General features: G+C 40.5%; 1 protein-coding gene across 1 annotated transcript in view; it reads left to right on the forward strand.

Annotated features, from left to right (window-relative positions):
* The first annotated feature begins 3,874 nt into the window (after window positions 1-3,874).
* The window catches only part of SLC7A14 (solute carrier family 7 member 14), a 111,965-nt gene continuing 90,770 nt past the window's right edge, over window positions 3,875-25,069 (forward strand). The window contains exon 1 of the mRNA XM_007077075.3: window positions 3,875-4,084. The gene's annotated coding sequence lies outside the window, so the exon portion shown is untranslated. The remainder of the gene's footprint in view (window positions 4,085-25,069) is intronic.

Raw genomic sequence — 25,069 nt, forward strand, 5'->3', positions numbered from 1 at the left:
TGACACTCCTGACTTCTCTCCACAGCTTCATCATTAAGGGACTTTATTCTCTCTATATGGGGTGGGGGTGGGAAAAGTGATATATGTCATTGTAAATTTCAGAAGAGTGAAATGAACATGTTTAGGATGAAATCCCCTTTCTTCCTCTTAGAATTTGGATATCCAGAGTATAATTACTCATAGATAATTGACTTATAAACTCCCAGTCCAATTGGTAGAATCCTAGCAGCAGGCTCTTCATTCAATATACTTTTATTGTGTGCCAAGGTACACGAGGATCTCGTCTTCTCCTCCTGCTACCCAGAAGCACCTCCCCCTTTGGAGGGTTTTGGACCAGGCTCTAGCCATGCTGTTGCAGTGTTTTTGGTTTCTCAGCTTCTAAATATGCTCTGAGGAAAATGTCAATAGCGTTGATGAGCTTGGAATTCTCCTAGAAGGAAACATTAGGTACTCATCATTATAAATCATGAGACAAAAACCAGGTAATTGTTCATAAGGCATCTGACCAATTCCCTTATGGGTTAACCATAATCTACCAAAGCAGGTCTATCAGGAAGGATTTTAATGACTACCCTGCTAATGACACAGAATTTTGTCAAAGAGCTCTATGTAAAACGGGCACTGCACCTTTCTTGCAGAGTAATCAGTTTTGTGTCTGGGCCCTGCATTTGTCTTTATCAGTTCTCCACCACTCAATACAGTGGTGCCTCTTTATTTCTTATTATAACAGTCCATTTTGTTTTCATCATGATACTTCTCGCCACTTCTTTGCTTCTTTAGAATCTAACTCCCTCCACTAGACTGTAAGCTAAACGAGAGCAAGAATCATCTCTGAATTGTTTGTGGCCGTATCTCAAATATCTGGAACATGTCAAATAAATGAATCAACCCTCCCATATTCCACTTGGAACAAAAAGAAACTAGAATGTTTACTTTCAAGGTCTAATTAGCAGTCACCCTGTAGTATTATTGCTTAACCCTGAAACTGAGTGAGATATGTATCAATTTTCCCTGCTATGTGTGGCTCTAAGTGCTCCACTACATTTTTATCTACTGCCTTTCTATTTGTTGGCTCATTAATGCTCTGCTAACAGCTGAAAAGCATCTGCACTAGCTTATAAAGGCAACAGTCAACAGGCAAAAGATAAGAGCTTATAAGTAAAGGAGTAGGACCCAAGGGAAACCTTATCAGGAAATCACTGTTAAGGTGTAACTTTCTATTGCAATCAATCCAAGATCCGTCCCGAAGCTCCCTTTTCTGCCCTTAGCTGGGTAAAATTGACTTGGGCTTTGAAAACTGATTCAAAAAAAATTATTCAGAGTCCTAGAGCAACTTCTGATGAAACTGTCCATAATTTTCTAAAATGTATACTCATCTAAGGAACTGTTTACAAAGGCACCATTTTTGAGGCAAATTATTTCATTCTCATCCTTCCATTTCTCATGTTTTTGTCATGACAACACAAAGGTGGGTAGGAGTCAGAGGCAGCATCTTATTTAGCCTGGACAATATTTTTAAATGATACATTTAGGAGCATGAGTTGGCATCTTCTGGTCTTTTGATCTTTCTAAATATAAAGAGATCTAGATTGATAGTTTCTGAGGGATATTAAAAGGAAATAAACCAGAAAACTAGACTGGAGTCTGCTTAAGGGTAGGAAAGCCTACTTGGGAGTTTCTGGTTTGTGTGAACGTTTCATTGGATTTATTGGCAACGGACTAGAGATTCATTTCACCATTCAAGCTGCTGATGAATATCCAGAAATTGCTCCTGGATGCTGAATTTTTTAATTTTGAAATGAAACCCATTTTGAATTTCTAACCCAAATCAATTTTACCTAGCAAAGGCAGAAAAATCTAAATTCTGCTGTCCTGAAATACAGGCACAAACTTATCTCAGATATTAAATACTCCTAACCCCTGTGATTGTGGCTGGTGTTGTCCTAAAAATGAAAGACAAGGGGTAAAAATGGATGAGATTTAATCCAGCAATCCATCACAGAAGTGAAAATGAAAAAACACAATGCTCAAAACACCACACCCCTTGAATTACATGCACACACACAGACTTACAGAAATACATTGACATTTTAGTGGCTGCCCATTTAATGACAAATCCTGTCTTCTCATCCCTTCATGCCCATGATATATCTAGAACAAATACAGGGTTTTATTTAGGGCATAATATTAACAGCTTGCATTTGTTTACTCTTTACCTTGTGCAGCATGTCTTCTCGTACATTATCCCATTTTAACATTACAACTATGAAGAAGGCAGATAAACATTCTATTCCCATTTTAAAGATGAGACTTTGAAAGCTTGAATGATTTGCCAAAGATCATACAATAAGTAACGGGCAGAACCTGTGCTAAGACTCCAAACTTCTGAGTCTTTAACTCAGTGCCTCTCCTGCAATGTTTCACAGCTTCTTGAGTATCCCAGGAGGTGTGACATACCCTGAAGTACTCTCATAAGCTTAAACTAGGGGGATGTCTCAAGACATCAGACCTGGATGCTGGTGATCCAAGACAATAATGAGCTTGATCTAGGTGTACTTACTGAGACTGTCCTGGAACCAATCAGTCATTTCCTTGGGTGAACCCAGGGTCTCTGAGCCATAATCCACAACCTAAAGGTAAACTTGAACTGCTTTATCTGACAAAGGGTGTGTCAGTCAGCCAGCATTCTTCTCAAACAAAAGCTCAGTGAATTTGTTTCCAAGGGTAGGAGTTATATTTCATTAGCTCCCACATATTTTGAGGGCTTGGACCAAAGATGCAAGCATTCATGGAGGTACTTTCAGTCTACTCAATGAATGTTAAATAATTCATTCTCTGACGAGACCAAATATGCCTGGGTTGGTACCATCTAGTCCTCATCCTTTTGAGGCATAAGGGAGTTATGGGATACTTACTGTAATGGAACCAATGAAAAATATAAGCCTTCTGTCTCTCCTGTCCCCATTCAGACTGGTTATCTCTCTAGCTTGACCTCACAGATGCCCCTCCCGGTCTTACAAAAGATAATTCTGTCCTGCTGGCACAAATTACAATCTTCTTGTTTTCTGAAATTTATTTTAATAGAGACAGGGAAAGCATGTTTATTTATTGAGTTACAAATATGTATCCAGCACTGGGCTAGGCAATTTCAAGAACATTATCATTTACAATTTTCATAACTGTCCTGTGAGGTGGTCATTTCATAGATGAGAGAAGAAAGGTTAGGAAGATGAAATACTCCAAGGTCACACAGACTAGAATTCTTGGTGGGTCTTCAAAACTCAAACCCACAGTCTTTCCATTCATAAGATGTTGAGAACCCAAAGATAAATTTGACCTACTTGAGCTTTGGAGAAGGAGGGTCTGCCTTTTTTTAAGAAGACAGAGGAAATCAATCTCTCCCATCCTTTCTTTCCAGCAATGCTGAGGGAAGTGGAAGAAATTTAAGAGCAGCAAGGGTTCAGCAAAGGAGGAGGGAAGCTTTCAGAGGGTAGGAAGCGGGTCTGGAGAGCCAGCTTTGTTCAGTGCCAAGTCCAGCAAAGGTGGAGCTGCTGGCGGATGCCTTCTCAACCCACCGACACCGCAGACATCTGCTTAGTCCTGCTTTCCCAGGGGCAGAGAACTGCGCCCTTATCAGGCCCAGTAAGCCTCGGGACAGCCTGAGATACTGGAAGCAGCACCCGGAGGCTCAGCAAGCCAGAGAGGAGTTGAGAGTGGCATATAGCTGAGTGAGTGTGTGTGTGTGTGTGTGTGTGTGTGTGTGTGTGTGTGTCTGTGTGTGCGCTGGGAGGCGGGGGCGTCTGGTGAGAGGCCTCGGCTCAATAATGTAAGGGGTTGGGCCGCCCACGTGACTCCAGAAAGGCGGAGACAGGCGAGCTGGAGGGAGGACTGACAGGCCGCCCGGAGGGAGGTGAGGAGGGGGGCGAACTGAATAATTGAGGAGCTGTTCAGCAGCAGCGGCTGCCTCCTGCCTTCCTTTGCCTCCACCGCTCCGCATCATAGTGGGAGAGACAGAATCTGGCGCTGTAAGTGCAGACGGCTAGCCACCAGTCCCTGCAGCTAGTTCATCGCCTCCAGCTCTCCGGTGAGTGAACGTCCCCCTTCGCCGCAGTCTGTTCCCCTCCGCACCCCCTGCACCCCAACTGGACCCCCGCGAGTAGGATGGTCGCCTCTTGTTGAATGAACCAGGGAGCCGGAGCCACAGGAGGAGGGGAAACAGGAACATGGCGCGGAGGCTGAGGGCGCCCGCCGGGAAGGGGTCCCTTGGAAGAAGGAAGGAGCTGGGTTGGGGTCTTTCCGTATCTGGCCCGGGATGGGGCCTGGACAGGGTCTAGGGTTGGGGGACGCCGGGCTCCGACTCACGGGAGCTGCCAGGCTGGGCTGGGGCAAACGCAGCTCCGGCGCGGCCAGAGTGAGAGGCAGAGGAGGGAGCCGCAAGCAGTGTCCGGGCCGCCTGGGTCTCCACAGATGCCAGGCCTGTCCTTTCCTCCCTGCCTTGTCACACACCCGGCTCCCGCAGCTAGGTTCTCGGCCTCGGACTGAGCCCACGGAAAGGAAGACAGGCTTTTCCGGCTGTAGCCCGAGGGGAGGGCGGGGACAACGTCTGCCCTTTTACCTGAGAGCAAACTCTTCAAAGGGGCTCCAGCTGAGCCCGATACCCACACAGGGCCGGTGCGCTCCTGTCCTCAGAGAGCGGTGATACGCGGCGGGGCAGCGAGAAGGACGTGATGGGAAAAGTGTCCAAGGAAGCTCTCTTGCCAGAGCGCGCAGCCCCGGGGGAGAGGATTCTCGCCCGCACTTATTCACCCCATCTGAGCTTTCTCTCTTCCCTCATCCCAAACACGTCAGTTTCCTACAAATCAAGAGGGCCAGAGTAAGGCAGTGTGGCCTCGCGAGTACAGCCCCAAACCCCCTCCTCCATCCAGAGTCAACTTCCCCCCCCCACCCCCACACACACATACACACACAACGTTTATTTTATATCGTGATCGAAAAGTAAGGTAGAAATCGCTAAGTGACCAGAAGCAAAGGGAAGGCAGGGAAAGATGGAAGGAAAACTAGAACAGCAGGGATCTCGTCTGCTCCTGGTACTTCTCACCCCACTACCTGTGCGAGGCTCCATTCACTGAGTCCTGAACCGAGAGTCTTGAACTGAATTCAAATTCAGAGGAAAAACTTGGGGTGCGGTGGGGTGGGGGAGCAGGTGGGATTCTCGTCGAAGTGGCGGGGCCAGTCACTGGCCGGAGTTGACAAGCACCACAGAGTGATAACCCGCCTGTCGCCCGGGGTAAGAGGTCCTGAAGAACATCCCAGGCAGGATAGCACCAGGCAGGAGCCTGGGCCGCAGAGCTGATAGCAGGGAAGGGCGCTGTCCGCGGTGCTGAAAGTTCTGCGAGGCCGGGAGCTAAATACCGCGGGCAACTGGCGGCTCACTGCTCGCCGGCGGTTCCCGCAAGCTGAAACTGCGTTAGAGCCACGTAAAGACGGTCAGGTGGAACAAGCGACCTGGAGAAAGGGGTTTAGGAGCTCTGCGTTCCCCGATTCTCTGCCTTCCCCTGGTCTCCTCTTGGAAAGAGGTTTTTCCGACTCCTAGGTAGAGGAGCAAGTAGCGGATGTCACTCCAGGATCCAGTTTTGCTAACTTCAGGTGGAAATAAGGTGTGGTTCCCCTTTCTATGTCCTGGGCCTGTGCGGTTAATCTTCCTACTGGTAAAGTGTTGGAAAAGCAGTTAGGTTGTTATTCTGATAAACACTTCTGTGGCTTTCAGGAACCAGAGAATTGTGAGGCTACCAAAAGAAGAGGTTTCATTAACGAAAAGGCTGGGTTTTCTATTCCTGGCTATGGCTTTTACTCTCTTCAGCACCCTTCTCTCCCCACCACAGATTGTTTACATCCTCTAGATATAGACCTCTAAGCAGCCCTACATGATTGTTTCTTCGACTAATCTTTTACATTATGGGTAAAATGGGGAAAGAATTAAGCCAATTTGGGGGGGGGGCAATTAAGAAAATATTTACTGAGCACCTGCTATCTACTAGGTAACATTATCTCATTTAAGCTTCATAATAGCTGCTGACTACAAATATCACAAAGATAAGAAAACTGAATTTAGAATCCAGAGCTTGGATTCAAATTCAGGTCTGCTTAACTCCAAACCCCAAGCTATTTTCATGCCCTCATTTTGGCATTTGGCTTTTGATAGCTTTATTGGAGAATGTAGCAAAAGAATGTCAAAAGAGGAAGGTCTACTTTCTTTTGCACACACACAACTCTCTCTCCCAACCCTTTCCTCTTTAATCTGTTCACCCACCCACTGTCACTAACTCCCACCATACCAACTGCTTTTGTGCATGCTGATTGAGATATCACTGTTCACACAAGTTGAGATTCAGAATTACAGAAACAAGTTAAAGGACTAAAACAGCAGGCTCTCCCGAAAGAGCAGTGGGGCTTCACAGGATCTGGAGAACTAGAGCCCACATGTGCTTTCATAATTAGAACTATACTCTTGAGCTTTAGGGCTGGAATAGGGCTTAAAGATCCTTGAGCACCATTCAGATCATTGTTTTACAAGAAGAATTGGGGGACCAAAAGATGATTATAAGTCTAAGTCACATGATTGAAGTTAGGATTGGAACCCAGTTAACTCAATTCCAGGGTCAGTGGCCTTTCAAGTACCCTCATCGTGCTTCAGATACCCTTCCCTGCTTCCTTCTGTGGTTATCTTTGATAAGGACATCAGCATCAGTAAACCATATGCAATAATATACCACAAATACCTAAAATCCAAGTGCTCATCTTAAATTTTCTTCCTTTTCTTTTTCCCTCTGGTCTCACTATTCCATTGTAGTCTGACCCAACATACCTGACCCACCTTCCTCAACAACAGTTCTCCCTATGGGAGCAACTTGCAAATGGAGATGGGGGCATGGCATTTCTCTACACAAAGGCATTGCCTTTGTGTTGTCTATATTTCCTCTTCTGTGGTCTATTCCCAACAAAATAAGCTTTCAAAAATAAATACCCCTAAGCATCTTTCTGTGTTCTCACAGGTACTTGGAATAGGCCTTTAAAACATCTAGGCAGAAATAAATTATCATTATAAATGCTAATATCAGTCAAATGTGAGGCACTTTCCTAGTTCCTTTTTGTAAATAATTTCATTGGATCTTCACAATTCTGTCAAGTAGATAATTTCATTAGAGGTGATCCTAGAGTTCTAGTCCACTGTAACTAACATGCAGCAGATTTGATGTTCTATGTATTTCTTCTTGCTTCTCTTTCAGCCCCTAGTAAAATCCCAACTTTATTGCATTGGCAAGGAGGAGGAAATTTTTATCTTGAATTGAATTGTTCTATCCTCTTCCAGTGTGTAAAGTTGAGAAATTCAAATTCACTTCAAATGGTAATGTTCTGTTCTTTTATCTCAATATTTACCACAACATATTCTTCCTTCATTTGTTATCCTTTACTTAAAGATCCTTATATACCTTCTTAATTCTAATATTAACGTTCTGCTTCAAACCCCATCTAGAATGAATTAAGGCACAACTCATAATTAAATATATAACTTCTATTGTACCCTCACAGGGTGATCCTGCAAGGATGCTGTTCCTGAGGTGCTCTGGGCCCTGTAAACCATAATCTTTAACTGTCTAGAACTGCTCTTCAATATGGTGTCACTGGCCACATATAGCTATTTAAATTTTAATTAATTAACATTAACATTTAATTAACATTAAAAATTTCAATTTTTAATCACACTAGCCATATTTCAAGTGCTCAATAACCATATGTGGCTAATAACTACCTTATTGAACCGTGCAAATATGGCACATTTCCAGCATTGTAGAAAGTCCTATTGCACGATGCTGTTTTGGAAAGTGCTAAAAACATCCTCACAACAACAACTGAGAACTTGGAATTGGGAAGAACTTGGGATTCTGCTTTAAAACTTCTGCCAAGAAAGGAGGAAAAGCCACTTGTGGCCTAGGACACCCCTAGAAGCCCAAATATGCTCAAGATAATAAGGCTAGCAAAGAGAGTACATGTCCCACTGAAGGAGCTGGTGACCTCTGGCATTTGCTTCACATGAATTCTGTTTTACCATGAAGTAAAATATTCCATTAATGGGTCTTGCTGGTTTCCTGGATTCCATCTTAGAAATAACCTGGAAGTTTTTATTCAAAATTCAAGTTTTATACACATATATATCACATATACATGTAACAACCTGTGTGTGTGTGTGTGTGTGTGTGTTTACACGTATATGTATGTATATCTTGTCTTAGTAAGTATAGTATGATAAATATGGAAAGAATATGGGACTTGGAGTTAGTAGTAAATCCGCCACTTACTACTTGGTGACATTTTAAGGCCCTCTAGATTTCCATTACTTCATTTGTAAAATGTTGCCAAGAATAGCCTATCTCAACAGGCTATTGTGAGATTCAAAATGTAGATAAATGAAAGTACTTTGCAGGAAGCATGATTGATAATCTCATGTAGATATTGTATAGTATATAAACAAATAGGATAGCTTAAACCAATGGCATTTCTGAATGCTTTTAGTCCCATATAAATATATTTTGCTTTTGTTGTCATTTTTCACTGTAAAGGAGAATGCTGAAGAAAAAAATCTTTTTGGTTGTTGAGATTTCTTGTTGGTTAAGTTCTATGAATTGAAATACTGTTTACTGTTTGTGGTTTACTTCCTTTGGCCCTGAACATTTCCTTCAGGGTAAAAAAATACCTAGGAAGTCTCATTGGTTCTGAAATAGCTTTTACCTGTTAACTAATAGCCTTAAATCAATTGTCAATAACTATCCTGTCATTACAATAGTGTTTCAGATAACAGAAAAAGTATTATCGATATTTTTGAACATGGGTGGATAAGGGGGATGATTTAAAATGACCATTTTTACTATTTATTCATTGAAATGAACTACCCATCTGATGAATCAATGAAGACTTCTATTTTATCCATTGATTAACCCAAAAATAAAAGTAAAGGCTATCAATTTGACTAAATTCTTGAAGTTGCATTAGGGATTCTGACCTTAAATAAAGGGTCTTTATTCTCTAAGGTAAAATTTGTTGGGGTCAGAAGTAGAAACTTAACTTGCTAACAGGTGGGACTGGGAGGCCAGAAGTACCAGGGCACTAGGCAGCTATTCTCCACCTCCTCCAAACCTTAATCCATACCTTTTATAGAACAAGGGGCATCGTGGTGAGGTCAAAGGGTAGGCACCTAAAATGGCAACACCTGTACACCAGTGGTCTCTACTAGTCATCTAACGTGGAGCCTTCTGTGTGCAACTGTAGGGAAGATCAGAACAAGCCTTCCCACATTCTGGTTAAGACACACGTTAACTTCCAAAGAACCTGGAACACGTAGCCCCAAGTAAGGTCACTTCATGGGCATGAGCAAGATGGAGGGTCAAACATGGAGTCAGTGTTGTCTGCACTTCTACAACTTAGCTAACATTTACTCCCAAACCTGGCATCTATTGCCTATGCCTGAACTTTAATCTACAGCATTTATAACTCAAGTAGGAGTGCTTTTTTTATATATGCCTGACTGGGTCAGAAAATGACACAAAGACAGTCATGCCTTCTCTAATAGATCACCATTTTGATACTTAAATATTTTTCTCCTACAACACAAAAGTTAATACAATGCTCAAGTATTATAGAAAATAAGTCTGCAAAGGAAACTATTCCATCAGACGATTCTTAATTGTATTATGTTTGCTATTGATCCTGAAAACCCAATGAAGTAATATATTTTTTTATTGGGAAGGGGTAGGTAAACCTCCTGAAAAATCAAGCTGAGTGTAGCTAAGGGCTCTAGATTCTATCTCTGGTTCTCTGGCAGGTTATTTCCTTTCTTGGAACCCGAGATTACCTTTGTTCAGACTTTGTTAAGGCACACATGGTAATTTACAATATGCTCTATCAGAGAAATAGCTGAAACATACTCTCAGCTCCAAATGCTGGTCAAGCATACCATTCTCAGGTCTTTGTTGCATATAAAATTATATTACTAAAGGGAAAATTAGTGAGATTATCAACTCTGGTCTCTGGTAGCTCATGCTAGCTTTAATAACAGATACCCTTTGTTAAGAATCATGGTTATTAATTTCATTGGAATTATTTGTCTCTTGGAAGGGCTTGGATTTTGGAAGGGGGAAAATACATTACCTTGGAGCTGAAAAGAGCTTACTTTTCACTGTCTTTAGCTTGAGGGATATCAATAATTTTATTTCACAGGAAAGAAAATTAACAATGTAGCTTTGAAACTCATGCTGGTAGCATGCAATCATTCACTTAAAGTAACTGAGGTAGGGGAACCTCAGTGGCTCAGTCGGTTAAGCGTCGACTTTGGCTCGGGTCATGATCTCGTGGCTCATGAGTTTGAGCCCTGCAGAGCCTGCTGGGATTCTCTCACTCTCCCTGTCTCTCTGCTCTCTCTCTCTCTCTCTCTCTCTCTCTCAAAATAAATAAAATTTAAAAAATAAGGTAACTGAGGTAGCCCTATATTGGTAGCCATGGGTGTTTGGAACCCCTACAGCCTGGCATATGAGTGCTGAATACATATTTGTTGAATTCAGGCCATTGTTCCAGGTCGGTTCATGCCATGCACTCATCTAGCCAAGAAATAAGTATACCCTGTGGCATTTTCCTTTAGCAAATGAAATAGGAGGCAAGCACCGAACATCAAATCTTACCCTGACAACCACACCTGTAACCATAAGTAGAAGTGGCCTGGACAGACTGCTCCTGAGAATTGGGTCTTGCCACCTTCCTCCAGGAAATAAGGGATACATTAGCTCGAGGGTCTTGAATCTCACTGTGATGAGGCAACTCCATGAAGCCAAAGCTTAAAATAGAGTTGTATGTTATTTTTGACTTTAGAGATATTTCTTTATTTCCTTGAGAAAATATTTGACTGGCAAGATTGTTACAGGAAATTACTATTGTTCCTAAATTCAGAAGGAACTAGAACGAAAGCTTAGAATGAAAGCACATACATTAATTAGAGAGCTGATGACATCACAGTCTGGAAGGTCACAGAATATTTTCCTTTTCCAGGAATAATTGGGCCTTCTTTCAAGAGTTTTGACTGGTCATTACTGACAAAAATGGAAGAAAAATAGATCATTCTATTCTAGCAAGTCAATAAGCAAATACCTAGAATTAACTGATTCTCATTTGCCAAAGGCAAAATATTCCAACCCAATAAACTGTCCTACAAATGAGCAAGCTGATTTCCATGGCCTGTTCATTTATTAGGTTGTTTTTTTCTCTGTTTGTTTTTTAAATAATTAGCAAATTTTAAAAATTACATCCAGGTGTTTGAACATTCTGATGACAAATTGTCTTCATAATTATAAATACTTTGTTGTTCATTAGAGATTATATTTATACAATATATTATTGTGCCAATGTTTTGGAATGATCACATAACCCAACTCTCTCATCTGACAGAGAAATTGAGGCTGAGAACACTCACCCAAGTCAATGGCAAAGGCAGAAATAAGATTTGAACCTCCTCTCTCTCAATCCACTGCTCTTTGTATATTTCAACCTCAGACATCTTTTCATTAGTCATGAAAACCTATTCAGTCAATGAGTTTAGCCACCAAACTTTTGCCAGGGCTACTAGGAGTAGGAAAGTATATGTATTTGGATTTCATACTATTTCCATTTGCACCTCCAGATGAAAGAACTGCGGAATCAAGGATAGTCAACAAGTAGAAATTTCATGGGGGGAACTATGAGCCAGAAGAAAAGCATCAAAACCCCAGAATCCTTGTGAGAACCTGGGCAAGGATTTAACTCCTCTTACCTTCATCATCTTCGTCTCTAAAAACAAGAAATTTGAATTAAATAGTTTCAGATCCTATAAGCTCTAACATTCTATAGTTTTATGAAATGAGGCCAAGGATTTAAATTATCCATGTTCTGCCTCACTCAGACCACATAATAAAAAACAAATCCGGATTCTTATTTTTACATCACTACTTATTGGAGGCTCCGTTTCATGCTAGTACTTCATTCAGTAACAATATTCATAATAACAGCACTTATGACGATAGCTAATAATTATTGACTTATTTACATTTACTGTGACCCTATCATGTTGGTAATGCTAGTATCCCCATTTTGCAGGTGAGAAACCCGGGTCCCAAAGTAATTAAATAACCTGCCCAAATTGATATAGCTTTATGCTCTTAACCACCATGCACACTGCCTCCTTTGAAAAGCACTGGTCTCTCAGATAACTGATGTGCGTCGTTTACAGGCCACTTAACACACAAGCCCCTTTTCTGGGGGAATTTCCATCTTACCTACATTTTCTGACTAGAAGAGCAATCAAGAGAGTAAATAGAACTTCAGGTCTCTGGGTCTGATGAGGCTTGTAGAGTGATCTTCATTGTCTTTCTGCAAGATGGCTCTTGTCCTTTTGCATTTGATACCATTGATCAATTATTTCAATGGTTTAGTACTGAAAGTTGGTGCTTTGCAAGCTGCTGCATGCAATGAGAACCATTCTGCTGTGTTTTCCCCAGCATGTGTGGACAGCCTGCATTGCCAGAAATGGATGGATGCTGGTATAGGATTCAGCACCTTCCGAAACTACAGAAGTCACCCTCCCACATCTTCATTGTTCAGTGGCATCTTCTGGCTTCTGTCTCCAAGTTTTTGACTCAGAGTAACAATCTAGACAGCTTTTAAGGCAGAGAGAGAGAGAGAGTTTCAAAGCGTCATTTTCTGGTGGTGGGATTCAGTTATTAATCATTAAATACATATACCACAGTACCCATCTATTCTACTGTGGATTTCAACATGTGCTTAATCTGTTCACGGACATCCTGTGCTTAATATGTCATGTCTAATAAATAGAATGCTCTGACAGCAGCCTAGCATGTACATACATTTTTATTGTGTAAATATATGATTATGTAAAAACTTATATAATGTAATAAATATTATTTGTATACATGCTTTTATCTTTTAATTTTAAAAGGTTTTACTTAAATTCCAATTGGTTTGCATACAAAGCAATAGTAGTTTCAGGTGTACAATATAGTGATCCAACACTATATAACACCTGTTCCATATAACACCTGGTGCTCATCACAACATGTACACTCCTTAATCCCCACCACCTGTTTAACCCATTACTCCACTGACCTCCCCTCCAGTAACCATCAGGTTTTTCTCTATAGGTAAGAGTCTGTTTCTTGGTTTACCTCTCTCTCCTTTTTTCCCCTTTGCTCATTTGTTTTGTTTCTTAAACTCTACATATAAGTAAATCCTTTGTCTTTCTCTGACTTATTTCACTTAGCATAATACTCTCTAGCTCCACCTGTGTCATTGCAAATGGCAAGGTTTCATTCTTTTTCACGGCTGAGTAATATTCTTCTTTATAGATAATGCTGCTATGAACATCCCGGTGCATGTATCCCTTTGAATTATTATTTTTGTATTCTTTGAGCAAATACCTAGCAGTGCAATTGCTGGATTGTAGGAGAGTTCTCTTTTTAACTTTTTTGTATAAACTCCATACTGTTTTCCGGAGTGGCTGCACCCGTTTGCATTCCCACCAACAGTGCAAGAAGGTTCCCCTTCTTCTGCATCCTCACCGACATCAGTTGTGCTCCTGTGTTGTTGAGTTTAGCCATTCCAACAGCTGGGTGATTATATAATAGTAACTTATATAAGATAATAAATATATGTGATATATTTAATATATTATTTTGCACATTTCATACACATCCTTTTATTCTTTAGCTCTAGTGTCTGGCTTGCTAAACTAGTCACATACCCCACCAATACCAAAGTCAATTATAGGATGCGTAAGTCTACTTCTGCCTCTGCGGCAGTCAGATGGATGTAAACTCCACTAATCGTGTATGCAACATATCAATATATGCTGTAACATGTTACGAGGGAGCCTCAAGGAGAGACCAGGGAATGATTTACGTCCATACAGAAAGTACAATGAAATTATACTTTGAATGATATGCGATATTTTCTCATGTGGATAAATAAGAGGGAAGGCTATTGTAGAAATGGGAACAGCATAAACAGTGTGAATGTAAATGACATAGGCTGATGTGGTTAGTTAGAGACTTGGCTGGAAAGGTGGAAGGTCATATTGAAAAAGACTCTGAAGAAACTTGAATACAGCTGGGTGGATGTATTTATTCAGCCTGAAGTTTATCTTTGAAGACAGTTTTTATGAATATTTTAGAAATGCCACTGATTTCAGTGTTGGTTCATGGCCAGAATCATGAAGTCTAATTTCCTGGCTAGAAGGAACCTCAGAAATCATATCGGCCTTCCCCTTTGCCTATATTTTACAGTTGAAGTAATTAAAACCCAGAGACATTAAGTGACTTGCCCAAGGTCAGCAGCAAATTAGTGACAGGACAAAGACCAGAGCCTAGTCCATCCTCTTAGTTCATAGCATTTTGTTCTGTTCTGTGCTGCCTTCGGGGATTTTATTCATCATCTGAGCATAACCCAATGTAACACAAATGGTGATTATTAAGTATTTATGAAGCTCTGAGTTTTCCATTGCTCACTATGAAGGTATAGTTTCTTCATTACAGCCAGATGATAGATCAGATCCTGGGCTGCTTCTATCTACATGAGAGAGCATTCTCTTCAGAAACACAAACAAACAGCATTCCGAACACATGGGCATGACATTCTTCCCCTGCCTCATTTCAAACCGCCAGAGATTATAGAGGCACAGCCTGAACAGAAGGTATCTTAATCTCTGGTGGTTCTGTAAATAATATGCTGTTCATGCCTGCATAGAAATGATCACAGCCTATTTTCTAGATGAGGGATCCTTCAGAAAAATGAAGCTGCTAGCACACACAGCACATCAGATAGGATTTCAGACCCCAGAGCACCAGACCTCTTTGTAACAAGTTTGAATATTTCACCCATTTGCACACTCTTAATTTATCCAGACTTGCGGCCTTAAATTTTATGTCACAGTCTAGTTAGTCTGTGCATATTTAGGTTCGATTGGTTATCGCCCATTCTTTTCCTCTGGCCACTCTTCCTTCACCTCAGCCAAAAGCAGCACTGTAACTAGATTCTCTGACTCCCAGTCTCATGCTTGTCCCTCCAAACTGCTTTCCAAGGGTAGAGAATACAACGTTTTCGCACTCTTCACCACCCCTGCCCGCCATGCACATCATAACCTTGTAAGACTGGATGGGAATGACTACTTGCACTTCTTGGAAGTTCATTCCAAGCCCTTGTTTAGAATACCCACCATGCTCTACTGTCCACCTATCATTTTAAGAAGCTGATTATGGAGAAGTTTAACACACTTTCTACTCTGGAGGTTATATACAATCATTGCCATTGCTCAAGGAGATATCACCACAGAGAACAGTGTGTTCAAGAAGAAAGAGGACAGGGTCTGCTGCTCCCATCATTTGACAATGGAGCAAAGTTCATCCAAAATTCACTATAAGTTATAGGTCATTAGATTCATAATCCCAGAGACCAGACAATTGGGTAATTAGATGGAGTTAAGCAATATTGGTAGTAGCCAAGAAAGTGAAAAAAGACAACTCCCACACCATTCCTTCTCTAGGGGTGAGGTGTTTTGCCTGAATTGATCAGCATGGTACACTTCATTTAGTGTACATAAAGTTTACAATGATAGGGTTTTTGTTTTTAGAAAATCAATGGAATTCACACTTTCTGTTTAAACTCCTTCTGATGAATCATTTTAAGACAAAAAAACAGGTGGTGTTTGAGTAAAGAGTATGTGGAAAATAGAAGCAGGGAAGAGGGCAGAGAAATTCAAGAACTGGCTTCCCACCCAAGTCTTCATAGGCTCATGATTATCTCATAGTCTGACCAAGCTTATTTATTAGGTATAGAAACTCAATTTTATCAGTCTGTCAAAAGTCATCTAGCTCTGAAGAATCAAGCCATGCCCCCCAAATCCCAAGAGGCTGATTTGTAAACTAGATGCAGTATAGTCACATGCAATGAGGAGATACTGTAGACTATTGCCCAGGTCATTCCCTTCCTGGTATTAGGTTAACAAGAAAACCAAAGGAGTGATCAAAGATAAGCTGTAAGCACAAGATAAGGACCAATGGCGTTAGACAGAGAGTCTCATAGAACGTGCTATGCAGGCTGCAAGAGGGACAGAGAATTCTTTCAGATTCTACCCAAAAGCACCTTTTAGATTTCTGAAACAGTCGTGCCCTTCAATTTGACGCTCACAAGAGGGTCTTGTTTCCACTTTCTCTAATGTTGTAGAAACTTTGGCAAACACTTCCAGTAGAAGATAGAGACATTATCTAGTCTCTATGGAGTCCTCATCTTCCATTCGGATATTACTTTGGACATGTTATAACTTCTTAATTCATAGCCTGTCTCATATTAGTTACATGCTAGTCTCCTTCAAGGAGTTCTGGTAGATGCCCCAGTTTAAGCACCAATCATGAATAAATTGCCTTAAGTTTTCTCTGGAAGGTTAGGTTAGGTTATTTCTGTGAGGGGCAAATCCCTTGTACTTTGTGTTAGTTCTGTTTATTCTGCTTCAGAGGGTACCATGATCTGACATTGCTCTGAGAGCTCTGGGGTCTGGTTTATCCTTGTCAGTAATCTACGTGTATGGACCCTGACATTTGAAACTGTATCCATTCATCACTCTCAATACAGAAAACATTCATGGGGTGACTATGACTCATCCACAAAACGCTGAAGGCATCAACTCTCAAAAGGTTTTTTAAAAATCAGACAATTACCTCTGAAAGAGGCCAAACAACCATTTTAACTATTTTTATTCTCCCCTTGACCTGACTGGTTACCCTGGTTCCAAGCAGGCACAGACTACACAGACAGTTTGGGATTCATTTTAAATTCTTTCCTAATCACATAGACTTTTGACACACTTTCGATTCCAGCAATCAGAATACAGAGGGAAAAAAATCTGAATGAGTATAGACTGTTGTGCCAGAAATAAATCCCTAATATAGACAACTAAAATATGCTTCTATAGAACTTAGCTGTCAAAATAGAAACAAAACTACTGTTTCAATACTATCTTAGTATCTTGTCTGTGTTCTTCCTTTCTGCCCCCAAGTTATAGTTGTAAATAAATACTATGGTGCCATCACAGTGCATTAAGAGATTGAGGAGAACTTGTCCATCGAGCATTATGATGTTATCTCTTTACGTATGTAATTCCAGTATGGCAAATTATACAATGTTCTTCTTAAAGTCAAGGATAACTAAATAGCTACATCACAATACTTGTGATCAGAATAGCTCACATTTACTCATGAAGTCTTATGAAGGAGATATGATTATCCCAATTCTACATACAATGATTGGCAAATTTAAATGACTTGTCCAAGGTTTTCTAGACAAAGGTTTTACAGGGTTGAGATTCAAATGCTGTGCCACCTGACATCAAAATCTTCCCCACTCATACTACCCGTCCACAATTTAAAAATTCTCTCTGAAAGAGGCCAGTCTTAATGTATCTCATATGAGTGCATGGATAATAAGAATGATTTTTCAGGTTTACCTTCATGGTCTTTCAGAGGATTAGACTCAGGACTCCAAAGACTTGGCATAGGACTTTGGGCAACACATCTCTTTCCTAGGCCTCAGTCATTCCATCTAGGAAAGAGAAAACTAGTGGCTCTTCATTTGGTTAGTTATTCACTCATTCCACAAATATGGTAAACACTAAAACGACAATGGGAAAAAACACAGACCGGGAGCTGTTAGTAAAAATAGGAACCACTATTCATAATATTGTTACTAAAATAAAAACAATATCAAGTCCCTATTGTTCATGATATGTACAGGATTGAATCCAAGATTTGCTGTTTTGGGGAAAAAAAAGATTGTTTTGCTTAAGTTTTCATAATCAGTGAAATAATTTTAATTCTTCTCATATAATTGTCAAATAAACAAAATTACAGGCCCAACTAACCAATGTAATGCAAGTTATTACTTAAAAGAGCAGAAGTCTAGATCCTCAAGGTTCCTGTGGTTGGTTTCTGGAAGACAGATTTGCTCCAAACTATCAGTGATATACATTGCAACTCTAGACTTAATACATTCATATTCTAAAAATTCATAGTACATTTTCATTCCATACAAGAACTCATTTCTTTCAGCGAAGGCTGAGATTGTTTGAATACCCCAAAGCAAGAACATAGTACAGGAAGACTAATAAGCTGTAATGGGAGACTGATAGCAGAAGGGATATTTATTAAGCAAAACAGAACAGGAGATTTGAAAGGAAGAAAAGTAATTTGAAAGGCAATTTTCAGTTTAAGACAATTCTAAAGTTTAATATTGTTGATGGGCTAGAGCATATTAAAAAAAAAAACGTTGAATGAGAGAGTAAAAAAGAAAATTAAGGCAACAAAAAAAAAGAGGGAAAGAAATTACATTTATTCTAAGACACTATTCCTTAAAATTTTATTCTTCCTAAGTACTTTTCCTTTAAAGCTCAGCGGCAGGAGGCATTTGCTGGGCAGGAGAAGGGAAGATACAATTCATTCCCCTGAGTCAAAACCTTTGCCAGTATCCCAGGCTTGAAAGTAAAAGGTACCTCTCACACATAAACACACAGTTGTCTTTTTCTCAGTTGTCTCTTTCTGCATTCTTCAATTTGTCACGAATTTTCAGAAGCCACTTGCAAGAGGCATCATCACAAAACCATTATCTAATGACCCCCAACTGTGCCCAGCTGAGAGACCCAATTTATATGTAGGAAACTATTTGGACTTTCAAGGTGATTTTCTTCTCTTAAAACATGGGACATCAAGTCTTTCCTAGCATGAGATCAAAACAAAGAAATAAATAAATAAAATAGAGCCCCCCCACCCAAAAAAAAAATCAAGGGGAAACCACTGTCGTTAGGAAATGAAGTAAATTTGCCTGCCAGCCTGATCTCATAGCTCAGCTTGTATGCAGGGCCGATTTCTAATCAAAAGGATTATACCAGCTGTAGGATAATATCAGTTGTAAATGGAATATTTATGACCGCATGACATCACTCAGGGCAATCCATTTTAACTTTGCTTTTAATATTAAAGCAAAGGTTTCAGGGTTAGCTTTTTCAGATTTTTTAAAATAAACTATAAGGTGATCCTCACCAAAATTTGTTTATCATTCAGCTTCTTGGGGTTTTTAGAGAAGCATTACAAATTCTGTGGCTACAAGGTGAGTAAAACTCATCTGTCCTGGATCTTGAATGTTGAGCTCGAGAAATTGGGCTTCAAGCCACGATCAGTGGAAGCCCCAAAGGTTTTGGTGCAGAGTTGTGACCCGAACAGTCATGGAAGTTTCCGACAACAGTGAGTGGGATATATCAGGGAAACACAGAGAAAGCGAGGAAGTAGAAAAGTAAGTCAGGAGAGTAAACTGTGGGAAAAGGTGCAAGAAAAAAAAAAAACATTTCACAGCTACAGAATCAGGGTCCATTGTTGCTATTTCTTGGCTGGTGCTGAAGCCTGGAACGCAAATCTTGTTGGAGGTGAGCACACCTCTGAGCACTGGGGAGATGGCGCCCCTCTCTCGTTGGCTTCACACCTAACATCGGTGGGATGTTTCTCTCAGCTGACAGGAGCCCCTCTCTGCTGATGGTGAAAGAGTTGGTAGGGATGGGCAGAGTTGCAGAGAAGAGGGAAAACAGATGAGCTTTGCACACTTGGAACCAAAACAAAGCCAAGGAAGCACCATGGAGAAGTGGAGCTGAGTGGGTAGTGGTTTCATACCCTCTCCAGCTGTGTGCACCTCAGTTCACACAGGTCCTTTTGCTTCATGTGGCCTGAGACACCTCATCTACAAGACAGAAAGGCTGCCACAGATGATTGCCATGGTTCTTACCAGCTGGACAATTTATAACATCAGCAGCGTATTATTAATTTAAAGATGCATTTCATGGATCATACTCAATTCACTTCAATTCCAGGGTGGATCATTGCACAAAATGCCGAAGCTCCTAAGGGCTTGATTTCCTCGCTTTATTTTTCTGCCCTCCATTTCTTGTTTTTTTCCATTACTTTTCTGAAGCAGTATTTTTCCCCTCTTCCACTGTTTTCTTCATTTTCTAGTGACAGCAGGGAAGGTACTGTTTCAATAAGACAGGAAGCTGAGGTCATCTGCTTATCCACAGGACAAGGAGAACCCAGGGCCTAGGCAGCCAGCTCTTTTCCACACCATTCTGCTGCTAGACCTCAGTCCTTACCAGCAAGCAGAAAAAATCTTACTCAGCCTGTCTTCTGACTTATTTTTTTTTATCACTGCTTTCTCTGCCAGACTGCAGGCTCCCAGATGTTCTAGGCAACTCTATCTGTCTCATTGCCTGCAGGCCAAGCTAGGTGATTGTTGTCACCCCCTTCTTCTAGGAAAAGTACTACAGAGGGAGATGATTTGCACAAGTCTTAGCATAGTTTAACTTGATGATAACCATGTGAGTGCCATGCACGTATACATACCCAGTGCCAGTCTTCTATCCACAACTGCCTCTATTTAAACTTGTCTCCTCAAGGGGCGCCTGGGTGGCTCAGTCGGTTAAGTGTCTGACTTCAGCTCAGGTCATGATCTCACGATCCGTGAGTTCGAGCCCCGTGTCAGGCTCTGTGCTGACAGCTCAGAGCCTGGAGCCTGCTTCGGATTCTGTGTCTCCCTCTCTCTCTGACCCTCCCCCGTTCATGCTCTGTCTCTCTCTGTCTCAAAAAATAAATAAAAAAACATTTAAAAAATAAATAAATAAACTTGTCTCCTCAAATCTAGCAGGTCAGCAGAGCCATGGAGATCACACTTCCCAAGGAAAAGCTGGACCTTGAATTAGTCAGTCTTCTTCCAGTCCCCGGAATTACAGTCGCATTTGAGAACCAGCACTTCCTTGCCTTGCTCATCTCAGTGGAGGCTGAGCTGAGGTAGGATCTCTACCTTGTTATCTTGCCTCACCCCCACCACCAGCCCAGAACTTCTGACCCACTGCTTGGGTGACTCACTTCCTGTACTAGCCCGGTTCTCTCACTTTGGAGACAACTGAAGTTGCCCTTGAAATAAAGCAAAGAACACAGAATCTCTTTCTGCTGGTCCTCAGAGCTGAAGGAGGCTTGAGATTTCCTCATAACAACACACGAATCGGATCGTTGGGCTGCTCGAATCCTTTAAAAAATGAAACATTTGATTCCCGACAGAGTCAATACTCCTACAGGGTGGGCATTATCAGCCCCATTTTTTAGATGAAGAGACCAAGGCTCACAAAGACTTGTAATAGGCAGGGTGGGGACTCTTAACACAGATCCATCTGACTTCAGAGGCTATAGCCTATTACTTCTGTGAAACAGTAAACTACTAAGACTTACGAAAATAAAGCCAAACCCAGAGAAATAAAGACAAGTGGAACTTAGGTAGTGGAACTACTACCTCTAACTAGCAGCTTGACCCTGGGCACATCTTTCAGGTTTCACTTTCTTTGTCCATGAAATGAGAGTCCTGGATCCAATGATTTCTTCCAGCTCCTGCACCCAGAAGTGTGCTTTCTAGTTAGTCCCTGTGTCTCTTCCACAGGAGCCAGCAGCTAAAATCTTACCTCAGCACAATAGATTTCTAACAACAGGAAGTGCCACTTCTCTAGAGGCTCTGGAAATGACTCAGGAAATAATTCTGTTCTCCAGAGAGAACCTATAATTTCTGACTTCGATTGCCCAGTGGTCAGGGCTGGCTTAGGTAACATTCACAGCTGTTTATTCTGCCAGCAGGAGGTCTCCATGGCATTCTCTGCCGACATTGGAGGGAGAATCTGGGCTCAATACTTGTTATCCCTGGATTTAAAGAGGTAGTGATTCAAAAGTGCAACAGAGAGAAAAGATAAATATTACACACCCACTCATACTTCTTATGTGAAAACCCATTACAAGAACGTGTTAAAGGTAGATAGAATTATTTACCAGCAAGGATTTTTCATTTAATAAAAGGAACCATCAGGATTCCTAAATGGTGTCTATTTAGTCTTCTAGAGACTGAATTTGGTGGAGAAATAGATATTAAATCCAATGCTGACTGAATGCAGATCATAATCAAAGGGGGGACATGTTGTTTAATGAGAGAATATGATATGCTGTTTGCAAAAGTTTGCTTTACACACAACCCTTAGGAACCGGTGTTTGTTGAACTGATATGAATGTATCTTTTGTGTGGCAGGATGCCCACTGGTATAAATCGACACAGGGGAGCTGGGTGTACATTGGTAAGGGAGGGGAAAGGGAAGTGGAGACCAGGTGTGAGTGAACACCATTTTTGCTTAGAAAAGCATCATGGTGGCAAATATTGTATTGACTTAAAAAAAAACTGGACTGATGTTGTTAAAAGGGGTGATGACATTTGATGCAAGTATTTGCATTAAACAGCCAAAAAAGAAGCTTTGTCTAAGCCATCCAGAATAACAATAAGACTCCTTTGGTCAGCGTATTAACCATTAAAGAGAGTTTGACAAGTGAAAATAATATTTCTGTAGCACGGCCAGAAACAAGACAATGCCAGGATAAGCAATATTTCCCAGGAGGAATCAGGAAATCTTATTACTGCCTCTGTGGTTTACCATGTCCTGACCCACAAACAACAACACAATATCCACAACACCCAATAGATAGACTTTAAAAGTTTAAACCAGTTTTGCACATGGCATTTCTCATTTAATCCTCATCTCAACCCTGTGGGATAAGCAAAACAGATATACTGTCTTCATTTCATAGACATAAAAACAAAACAAAACAAAATAAAACTGAGGTCCAGAAGGGTAGAATTATTTGTCTGAAGGCACACAATTTTTCTAGAATAGATTCATCTAAAACCCTGGACTTCTCACTCCTTGTCCAGTGATCCCTCCACAATACCCAATAAGATCTGAGGCTTAGGACACCCCCAACTCTATCAGTTTAATTGGAAAACAGCTTTTATATTTTATATGAAGATACACACACAGTAATTGCCCAGATTGGTGAGTTTGTGGATCAGCGAACAAATATTTGTTACAAGAAGCTTGCAAGCTGACATTTGCAAGGTCTAGACTGTGAAGGGACTGAAGGCCAGAAGATGTATTATTGGAAATAGTATTAGCACAAATTAAGGCTCAGAGAATAAAGAGAAGAGTCAGAAGAAAGAAATGAGAGCATGTTCTTGCAGGTAAGGATGAGAGGAGGAAGAGTTATAATACCCAGGAAAGGGTACTAATGCTTCAGGGCTTGGATTTGAAGGCCCATGCAGGAAAGACAACAGATATAGGCCCACTAGAGGAGGAGAGTTGAAACTGAGACCCCCTACCTGGAGCTAGGACCCTCAAAGGACCTCATTGTCAGTGAAAGAGGGACTAGAAAAATACCCACTGCATCAGTGATCATCAAGGAAGTGTGTCCCTGCCCAATATTTGGAATAGAGGATAAATGTCTTGCATGAGAAATCAAAACCTTAAGCCTTTCCATGTAAGGGCTTGGGATCCAGGTTCACACTACTCACATGATATAAGAGCCCCAAGACTGAGAATTTAACAAAAAAATCAGGCCTGGATACCCATGCTCAACTATGCTCAGGATTTCCTCTCATCCATGAAGCACCTGGCAGAAGAAAAACAAAAAAACAACTCTGGAAGGATACCTCCACAACCCAGGCTAGATGAGATACGCAAGAGAAAACAAATCCCATTAAGTTAGCTCATAAAAAAAATAAATAAATAAACAGATAAAGAAATACTCTCCCGTGAATCAGAATGAGTAAAAACAAAAAACTAGAGGTTAGCATTCCAATAACCTGATATAACAGAAAATCTGAAGGAAACTACGAAATAAATGAGTTTGAAATAATTAAAGAGATAAAAGAAAGCAGGGAGGGAGCCACGAAGAAAAAACAAGATGTCATGTGAAAAAAAATAAACTGATTTGAAAAAGAACCAATTGAATAATTAGAAATAAAAAGTATGGTATTGAAATTTAAAGCTTAAGCAGATTACACATAATTAGAAAGAGACTTGGTGAACTGATAAATTTAAGGCAACTGTACAGGATCCATTAGGGAAAGATTAAAAAGCTAAATATATAAAAATACCATTAAGAGACAAGAAGAATGAAATGAGAAGGCCAAGCATTTATCAAATAGGCATTTCAGAAAAATAGATCATAGAAAATATAAAGGCAGCAGTTTGAAAACATAGTGTTTGAGAATTTTCCAGAATTTCATAAAACTATGAATTTTCAGGTGCAAAGATAACCACTAGTTCTTAGCAGAATAAATAAAAATAAATCTGTACCTAGATACATGTAACAAATTTCAAAATCCCAAAGACAAGAGGGAAAAAACTCTAAATATTCACAGTAAACATAAAAAGACTATCCAGGAAGGAACAACAGCAGAATCTCAGCACATTTTCCAAAAGCAACAATAGAGGTCAAAAGACAATAGAATAGTATGTTCAAAGTGCTCAGGGAAAACAACTGTCAATTAGTATTCCACACACACTAAGAGAACGGATGAAATAAAGACATTTTCCAACGAATGCTAGGATAATCACTCAAAGACCCTAATGAAAGTACATTTAAAGAATATTCTTGTCGAAGAAGGAGACTGAACCCAAAGGAATAATGGGCAAAGAAAGAAATTAGGAAACTTGTGCATAAACCTGAAGAAGCGTCTACCTGTTGCAAATAAATAAATGAATGAGTGAATAATTAAGGATGATTACCAAGGCAGTGAAGACTTAAAAACAAGGTGGGAATAAAATTGTAGGCAACAATAACATTGAAGTAGAGGGGAAATCAATAAGAGTGAAAAGAGTTAAAGCATTTGTTTTATGCAGAAGGTCGACAAAGATATTGACCGGATTCAGATTTTTTTGTCAATATGTAAGGTAACTTAGAAAAATAATATGTTCTATAACAATAAAATGAGCAGAGGGGAAAACTTATTCAGTCCTATAGAAAAATAAAGGGAAAGAGGTGAAGGATGAGGAAAAGAAGAGGCACAGTAAATACACAATACAATA

The sequence above is a fragment of the Panthera tigris genome, chromosome C2 (assembly GCF_018350195.1).
Source record: "Panthera tigris isolate Pti1 chromosome C2, P.tigris_Pti1_mat1.1, whole genome shotgun sequence".
Taxonomy (NCBI): domain Eukaryota; kingdom Metazoa; phylum Chordata; class Mammalia; order Carnivora; family Felidae; genus Panthera; species Panthera tigris.